The sequence below is a fragment of the Nothoprocta perdicaria genome, unplaced genomic scaffold (assembly GCF_003342845.1).
Source record: "Nothoprocta perdicaria isolate Ctin4 unplaced genomic scaffold, notPer1 scaffold_29, whole genome shotgun sequence".
Taxonomy (NCBI): Eukaryota; Metazoa; Chordata; class Aves; order Tinamiformes; family Tinamidae; genus Nothoprocta; species Nothoprocta perdicaria.
In genome coordinates, this window is record NW_020455521.1 from 982853 (window position 1) to 991342 (window position 8490).

At 38.2% G+C, this 8490-nt stretch overlaps 1 long non-coding RNA gene across 1 annotated transcript; it reads left to right on the top strand.

Annotated features, from left to right (window-relative positions):
• Nucleotides 1-3410: 3410 nt before the first annotated feature.
• Nucleotides 3411-8289, top strand: LOC112949298. The gene is made up of 6 exons (XR_003249802.1): nt 3411-3436; nt 3740-3823; nt 3904-3973; nt 5211-5415; nt 7454-7599; nt 7987-8289. It is a non-coding gene; the product is annotated as an uncharacterized LOC112949298 (long non-coding RNA).
• The last annotated feature ends 201 nt before the right edge of the window (nt 8290-8490 follow it).

An 8490-nucleotide genomic window follows, 5' to 3' on the forward strand; every position in this document is an offset into this window, starting at 1 on the left:
AATCTGTTTTCTATATTTATTTTTATTTATAATTACAACCAGCATATTCAAGTAGAGGAACACATTTTTGATCTTTCAGGGTAGTAAATAAATACTTTTTCAAACAAAAAGTTCTACAGGAAAGCTTAGATTTTCTTGAAGGTAAACCTTCTAGTATATAAAAATAGCACATTGTGTGTAGGAAAAATTTTAATATGTATGAAATGCTTGACCCCAGCATTATGGCCAAGTTACAAGCCAAGCCCTGCTCCGTAGTTAGCCCAGTGATTATAAAGCCAAAGGAAACTTGAAGTGTTCAGCTGCTCTGCAGCACAAYGGCAGTGCAGTTGCAGTCTCCTGAAATCTCAAACACAAGAATTTCAATATATTTGTATAAGTAAGTTGTAAAAAATCAGGAGCATATAAAAACATCAAAACAGTGTGTAGTTAATAAAGAGAAGCCTGCACTTAGTGGCTGCCAGCAGTCTGTGTTCTGTGTGTATTCCATTGGAATTTCTTCCTAGTATTTCAAACTCATCACAGCTTTATGAAGTGATTGGGTATCAGTGGGAAGATTTGCCACGATGTGGTGCCCTCCTGCCTTCCTCGGGGCAGGTGGAGCAGCGCACACAGGACGGGAGAGGAGGGAGCAAGGAGAGCGCCCAGCGCCACGAGGGCTGGTCTCTGTACCTGCCTGCAGGCTGCGGCCACCGTCCGTGCCACCGGCAGCCACGCCACTTGGGCAGCCCCGTTTGGAGTTTGTGTGACGTGCTCACTGCAGGCACTAGTGCCATATTAACAGAAACAGGACTTGCTATTCTAAGAAAAAAAACCTCAGTAAATCCAAAGGAAAAACTTCTAAAATTCTCATCTATATTGATAACTATTGAGAACTGTATAATGTATTAGTTACTGCATTTCATTCAGTGCTTCTAGGAATTACGTATTCCAGTGGCATATGTAAGCCTCTATGTCTGTGTCTCTCATAGAATCTATTGCTGACTGAATACAGGCGTGCTTTTTCTGTGCAACAGGTAATATCTATATATCTGCCTGAATTTAGAGGTGAGCTCAAAACTACGAACTTCTCTCGTATACAGAGCCAAATTCTTCCATTATCCCATATGTCAATGAAGTTGATGAATCTTTTGTGCTCTTCGTGCTGATGAAATTAGAATTATGTGCAATTAAGGAAGAGCTCATCAAGTCCTAATTTCTGAAAATACTCTACAAGTGATAAGCACTTCTCATAAAATAATTTGCAGTACTTTAAGGAAAGTCATGAGGCAAAGTTGATATATTTTTGTAGAGTTATTTGTTTTACATATGTATTTTAAGTATCATCTATAGTGTAGTCATTTATTTAAAAGATATCTTGACTTACACGTTTTCATTTTAGTAGCTAAATATCCATCATAAAGCCTTAAATAGTAGGCATAAGRAATATTGGATATAATTAATGTGAACAGTTACCAATATAAGAAAAATGCAGAGATTTTACTCATGATTGATAGTTTTTGATAGCTCCTGCACCCCATTTGAAGTTGATGAAATAAAATCTATTTCATTGTGTAAACACACGATATTTTTTTTTTCTCTTCATTGTTCAGTCTTTGGTTACCTGGTCGATATATCTTTAAGAATGGATACAAAGCAGAGCCATCTCCTGGTCCTGAGATAGAACAGTCACTGACGAGGAAGACACGAGAAGTCATAAACGGTACATTGTGACTATGGCCTCAAAAATAAAATAGGCACAAATTTTGGCTGGAAATGCACAATGAGGTGAAAGAGCATAGATAGTTAGCTCTCAGATGTTTCTGCATTGTGGCTGAAAAATCATCAAACATTTCCACTTTTGAGTACTTAAAAAGCAAAACTACCGAACAAACTTGAAGTGAGTGCTGAAATTTCAGTAAAACACTTCCATATGTTTAGATTTCTTTTGATTGAGTATTATTACATTACTTGTTTGATTCTTTAGTRTTTCCATTTTTTAAAAAAAATTACTAACCCTTTTCATTTAGGTGATAAATAAAAATAAGCCTGAGACATATTTGAAGCTCAGATAATGTTTGGTCTGTAGAATCAGAAGAAAGCCTTAGGAAAGAAGAAATAAGCCCATAAGATACAATAAAAGAAAAACCTATAATTTGTCCAACAAGAGCTTTTAGCTTTAGAGGTTAGGCAAAGACAGAACTTAATTTAGAACAAGAACTTAATGTGATTTGAATAGCATTAAATCAATTATTTGAAGTATCATTTAAAAATATTATACACATTTTTCAGTATTCTAGGTTGCTTACTGACATTAAAAATTGGTGTATGTTTTAAACTTTTTAAAGGAATGGAAAAAATTTAAGAAAAAAATGAATATTGGATAGGTAGAAAATATAAAGCAAACCTACATTCTACATACCAAGATGCCTGTTGCTGTCAGTGGAAAAATGCTTGTGATGAAGCAGGAATATCCATCACGATGCCACTGTATTTAATATAGCATTCTTAGGAGAGTTTCGGTAGATGCACTTCCTCGTACACCGAGGCTGCTGTCGTAGCTGTTCTTGACCAGCGCTGGAACCGAGTTGTGGGCTTGACCCTGTAGATAATAAACTCAGCCCAACCGAAGCACGAGAGAAATAGCAAAAGCAATATTCCAGCTTTTAAAATTCTCTGCTTTAAATCCAGCTTTATAAGTGGCAGAAATAACCCGATCTCATAAAACTATCTGACTCAGCTAAATAAAGTGCAAAGGTCTAAAAGTGACTTAGGAACATGTAACGTGTACAGTTTCAATTCAGTTATTGTTCCTATTCCTGATAAAATGGGGCAACTACACAAGCCAAGCTTAATAGATATCAGCTTTGTTCAAACAAATAACTAAAGTTAGTTGCTAATGTGGCACAACTTACACCATTTGCTTTAATTATATTTCTAATTTTTTTCAATTTTTACAACTACTGCTTAGAAAAAATTAAACCACAYTGCCTTTCTGGAGAAAGACGGGATAGTGCAAATGTAACTTCTTTGCTTTAAGCTAACAACTGCCCTCTTCTTGATAGTAACATATTATGAATACAATTTTTTTTTTCCTATAAACATCTCCATTTTTATCATTTAAGAAAAGGTAAAAGAAACAGGCTATACACTTAAAAAAAGAGCTCTAAAACTTGAGGGAATAGAACAGAGGAAAAATCTATTAAAATGGTTTTTGAGACACCATCATTAAAGACATTAAAAAAAAAAAAAAAAGACAACTCATACTGTTTTACTACCGTTTGCTGCTTAAAACAGAAAATTCTATTTCTTGGCAGGTCATTCAATTATCTAAATATTGAACAGCTGGCTCCTAAACTACACCAGCAACTGCTATAAATTAACCTGGGTCAATAAATTCCAAAAGCTGAGGCCTGAATCAAGCTGCTCCTTCAGCAAAGGATCTGAGGTGCTGTGCTGGGTAGGGTGTTTTAATTAAGTTAATTTGCTCCAATCTGCTTGGGTGTTGTGACTGCAAGGCAAGCAGAAGAGAGATTGGGTACAAGTGGAGAGGGACACTCCAGGTTTGTAAGGGATTAAACAGGATAAGGGTAGTAAAGGATTTTCATCTCAGACCACTTGGGGTGCTCGTGAAGATGGGGTCATCAGCAGGAGGCTGCTGGAGGTATAGGTTGAATGTCTAGTTCAGAGTTGACACAGGCAGGACTTGACTTGTTCTTCCTAAGGGCTTCTTGAATCTGCTGTAATCATTTTCTTATGTCAGTTGTGCTGACCTTGAGGAGCTCCTGTCTAGGAAGCAACTGTGTGTTTGCTGAGCAAGTGCACACCTCGCTGCAATAGGAATTTGGTAAGTCTGTACCTTCATGGCGTGGGCCTATGATGTATACTCCTTGGCAGGTCTTCTSTAGTGTTAACCCCATGCCACAGGCTCAAGACTCACCTCAAACAGGAAAAATCCAAATCAGATGCTCAGTAAGAAGTGAGAGTTCACAGTCAGGTCAGTACCAAAGTTTGCAGTGGATGTTCTAGGCTCTTATTTGCTGAATCAGATTGTTTTAACATTCTTAACTTGTGCTCTATTGAGTTATTTCTAATAAATACATATTTATGAACTCTGAGAAAGCAATGATGTGTACCCTTATTATGACTGAACCACAAGCAGTTCAATCTGAAGTGGTATATTTACTGCCTTCAGAGGGAGTGGTTCGGAGGGGGTTGGCTTTATTAACAAGTATATTAAGAAGGAAGTATTACAGAGGGTAACAAACTTTCAGTGCTGCTCTGGTTAAYGCTTGAGGAACACTCAGCTTGCACCTTACATCCTGACATCCTTCTTTGTTATCTCTGCAAAGAAAGGAGCCATCAATGTTGGTGAGTCAGCAAAGCACACACCAGTTCTTGCTAAATCAAACAGAATTTTGTTACAGTGCTATATTGCTGTTACAGAAGCAGCTGTTGAAGGGGCTTAGAGCTGAATTCTCTTTTTTTTCCTTAGGTATATTTGCAGCTGTGCTGCCTTGTGTTTAGGGCACTTTCTATTAAAAGTTGCTAGTGTCAGGTACTTTTTCTAGAGGGTTATATCTAGCTAAAACTTGACTTTTCCTCTTACTGAATGTTTGAATGGTTGTGGTGTCTTTAATTGTGCCTGCATATCTTCAGCTTTGTTGTCCATAATATTTCGTATTTTCACGTGCAACTAATGCAGATTAAAAGTCAAAAGATCCTGCATTGTGTATTTGTATGAAATATTGATAACTTGAAAACTCAGCAAATTTCATTCCACTGCTATCAGCTATGAAAGGTCTAGAGTACACAGAAACTTAATATTTGGCAACAGAATAACCTCTATCTTGCAAACCAGTTGTGCTTTTAAATCAGCACTTGTTATACTTGATGCCAAAGGCCTGGAATACTGCTCAGGACATACTAGGATGTTGTTTGTAGATTAGAAGTAACATTCACGGAATTGAAAAACCAAACAGTGGAGCTGCTGAAAATACTGAAATAGAATATTGTGTTTTGSCTAAATTACTGTGGCCAAGTTTGTTGTAATAACAGCGTGTTGTTGGAGAGCTGAGGGAGGTGGTTAAGCTAATGGAATATTATTAAGACATATATTAGACTCAACTTGACCTTTATATTATCATTAAATAATATAAATTCTTCCTTCAATTGTGTTTTTAACCAAATAACTTTATTTGAAAGAAATAATGTAGATTGCACTGTCTTTATAGGCATTAAATAGAGAAGGGCTGATCATTCACCACTGATTGAGGAGGAATATGGGAAGGACAGAAGTGGGGCAYGGAGTGTGTGCTGGGAGGATCCGAAGAAGGGAAATCGGCTTCCAAGACATGAAGACTCGGAGATGAGCGTCCCTGGTGTTAACCTGGGCAACTGGCTCATCCGCTCTGCTGCTGAATGCCAGAGTATCTTTAGGTAACCATGATTAGTATGTTTTTTAAAAAAAGGAGATGCTGTTTCCACAGTTCTGGATATATGATATACCAGAAATATATCTAGGTTTGGCATGTTTCTTCATTCCTTAGCTGTGGYGCTAAGATTTTAGATTTTTCTGGTATTATCCAAAGTGTATATATTTATATATGTATGCATATATATGTATACATACATACACACACTTCAGCTGTTGGAGTTTGGTCTGTTGAACTTTGGGCGCTTCAGTTTGTGGCCGTTTCCTCTAGTCCTGTCGCTGGCCACCACTGAAAAGAGGCCGCCCCCTCCTCCTCACTGCCTCCCTTGAGGTRTTTATACACGCTGATCAGGTCCCCCCTCAGCCTCCTCTTCTCCAGGCTGAACAGRCCCAGCTCYCTCAGCCTTTGCTCATAGGGCAGATGTTCCAGGCCCCTGATCATCCTSGTAGCCCTGCGCTGGACTCTCTCCAGCAGCTCCACATCCCTCTTGTACTGGGGAGCCCAGAACTGGACACGGTCTCCAGATGTGGCCTCACCAGGGCTGWGTAGAGGGGGATGATCACCTCTCTCGACCTGCTGGAGACAAAATGAAGGAAGTGAATTTACTTTTGCTCCAGTGGTAAATGATGCCTTACTGGCTCTTCAGGGAGTTAGAATTGACAGATCTGCTATCCTTGGTGTGGCAAAGACGGAAGGGAGCTGGACGTGGCCAGCAGAGTGAGTCCCCTGTACTGGGGCACATGTGGGAGATGCTGCATCTGCTTCCTGCAGCTGCAACTTGCACCCTAGCAGTGCTCCCTATGGATCTCACAGACCTACAGCCAAGCCACTTCTGGCAGGGCTGGACCTTGAAGGACCTGCCAACTTCTAACTCCCAGCTCATCTGCWGTAGTGAAGTGGGTTTCAGGCTAGAGTGGAAAGGCAGCTTTTTAAATATCCTCATGGGCTTCTTCTGATGCAAAATGATGAGTAAAATCTAATTTTTGGTGTAATTATATATGTTAGCCACAAATTAAACTATTTGCGTAATTATGGAATAGACATACTGATTTGCTACAGGTATTTCTTCACTTAAACACCTTATTCCTGTTATAACTGTTCTGTTATAACTGTCATCACTCTTATGAGTGATATCATATCTTATTTACAACTCTAGTTCTGTAAATTTAAAGAGATATTTTGGAAACTTATTTTACACTTAATACCATCAGGATGAAGTGACATCTGCAGATGTGAGTTTTCGGGTATTTTAATCATAAAGGCCATTGATGRGTGAGTATAAAGAGGGCATTTTGATTCATCTGCTTCTTTAGGCCATTAAATTGTCATAAAAAACATACAAATAACTTGAGATGCAGGATTATCTGCTTTCCTACCTTTGATGCTATTATTCTAGGAGATTCAGATAAAGTAATAGTTGACATAAATCTACACTTCATAGTTTTCTCTAGAATGCCAGAGAAATCTGTAACTTTTCAGTGTAACTTAGCTTTATATTTTGTTAGGAAGATATTGTGAAAAGAAGCCGTTGAAAGTTTAAGAAGTTCTTATGTGCACACAAAAATCAAGTTTTAATGAAGTTTTGAAATAAAACTTTAATACAAGCATATAGTGTTCAATAGGGCTGTCACAAATTGCTTGAAAACAACTTTGACTTCCATGCTGTCCACTGAGCCTGTTGAGACTGATGTGCACGTTGAATTCAACAAAGCCAAAACCCCAACAGCTCCCAATTATTTTGGTATCTTGCTGTTTCCATTTGTACCTCCTGGTTCAGCATGTAGTCTTTTAGGGCCAAAATGCCTGTGTACTTCATGGACTGAAACTCTGCAGCCACAAGAAATTTCAGTGAAGTAGCTCGGGTTCCAGCTTGGCTCCAGGTCTCGCAGRTTTTGTCTGACAAGCTGCTGAACCGCAGATAGTAAATTTACCTGGTGCAGGCTGCCTCCCTTCCTATACACAAAAGATTTAGGACTGTTCTAATAACACTTCTAAAATCCTAGGTTTACATGGACATTCATATTTTTCTTCCTACCTTCTAGGTCCAAATGAAAGCTGTTTTTAATAGCTGGGAGAAATGTGTAGATCTCAACAAGTAGGGCATGGCCTTGCAGACAAGCCCTGACTCTTTGCTGAAGCTTTTGTGATGAYTGATGAACAAGCTACCAAGTCTCATATGAGTCTTGTGGTGAGTGTGAGTTCAGTGCCTTATCAGGAGAGGGAGCCATTGTCAATGCCATAATCCGAAGCCCAGCCTGTTGTTTTACAGATGTGCATTATTCACATTTCAAGAGAAATGAGTGCTGTACACTCTACAGTGAAAGACTTGGGGAAGGGAAGCTTGGAAATCTTAGAGGACTAAGTGGAAATGATACCAAGACATATCCCACATAGAGTAAAATAAGAATTAAACTTTCAGTAAGCTTGTAGAGCTTTCCAGTGTCATCAGAGCAGTGCAGAGGGATGATATTTTGTGATGAAATGTGTTTACCTCTTGAATTCCCTCTTTTCCAAGAGTTACCTTTTTATAACACTTCTAACTTCAAAATATTCATATTTGTTTTTATATTCACAGGCAAATATGGAAGTGATATTAAAAAGTTAAAGAAGAGGTTAATTAAAGCGTGTTCCCATCTCAACATACAATCACTGGAACATGTTTTCCTTGTACTTACAGAATTTCTTAGGCTAATGATTATCTTCATTTAAAAACTCTGCTCTTTTTGTTGAAGTAGACAGTTTCATAGCAATCTTCATTTTTGAAATGTAATTTCTTCAGTAGCCATCACAATTAAAATGCTCATTACATTAGAAAACTCAGAATGGTAACTTTCTCTTTTTTTTCCCCCACTCATGTGGTTTGGGTTTTACATGTGCTACTTTAACAGACCAATGAGTATTATGTCTTTTCATTCAATAATGATTTTCTAATTTTTGACATCGCTCTCCTCTAGCAGAGAGAGAGAGAGAGAGAGAGAGAGGTTCAGTTAACTGGGCTCATTTTTCCAAGCTGTTTAATGGCAAAATGATTGGACCACTGACATGTCAAGTTTATTATTTATTCACTTCTCTAGCTTCC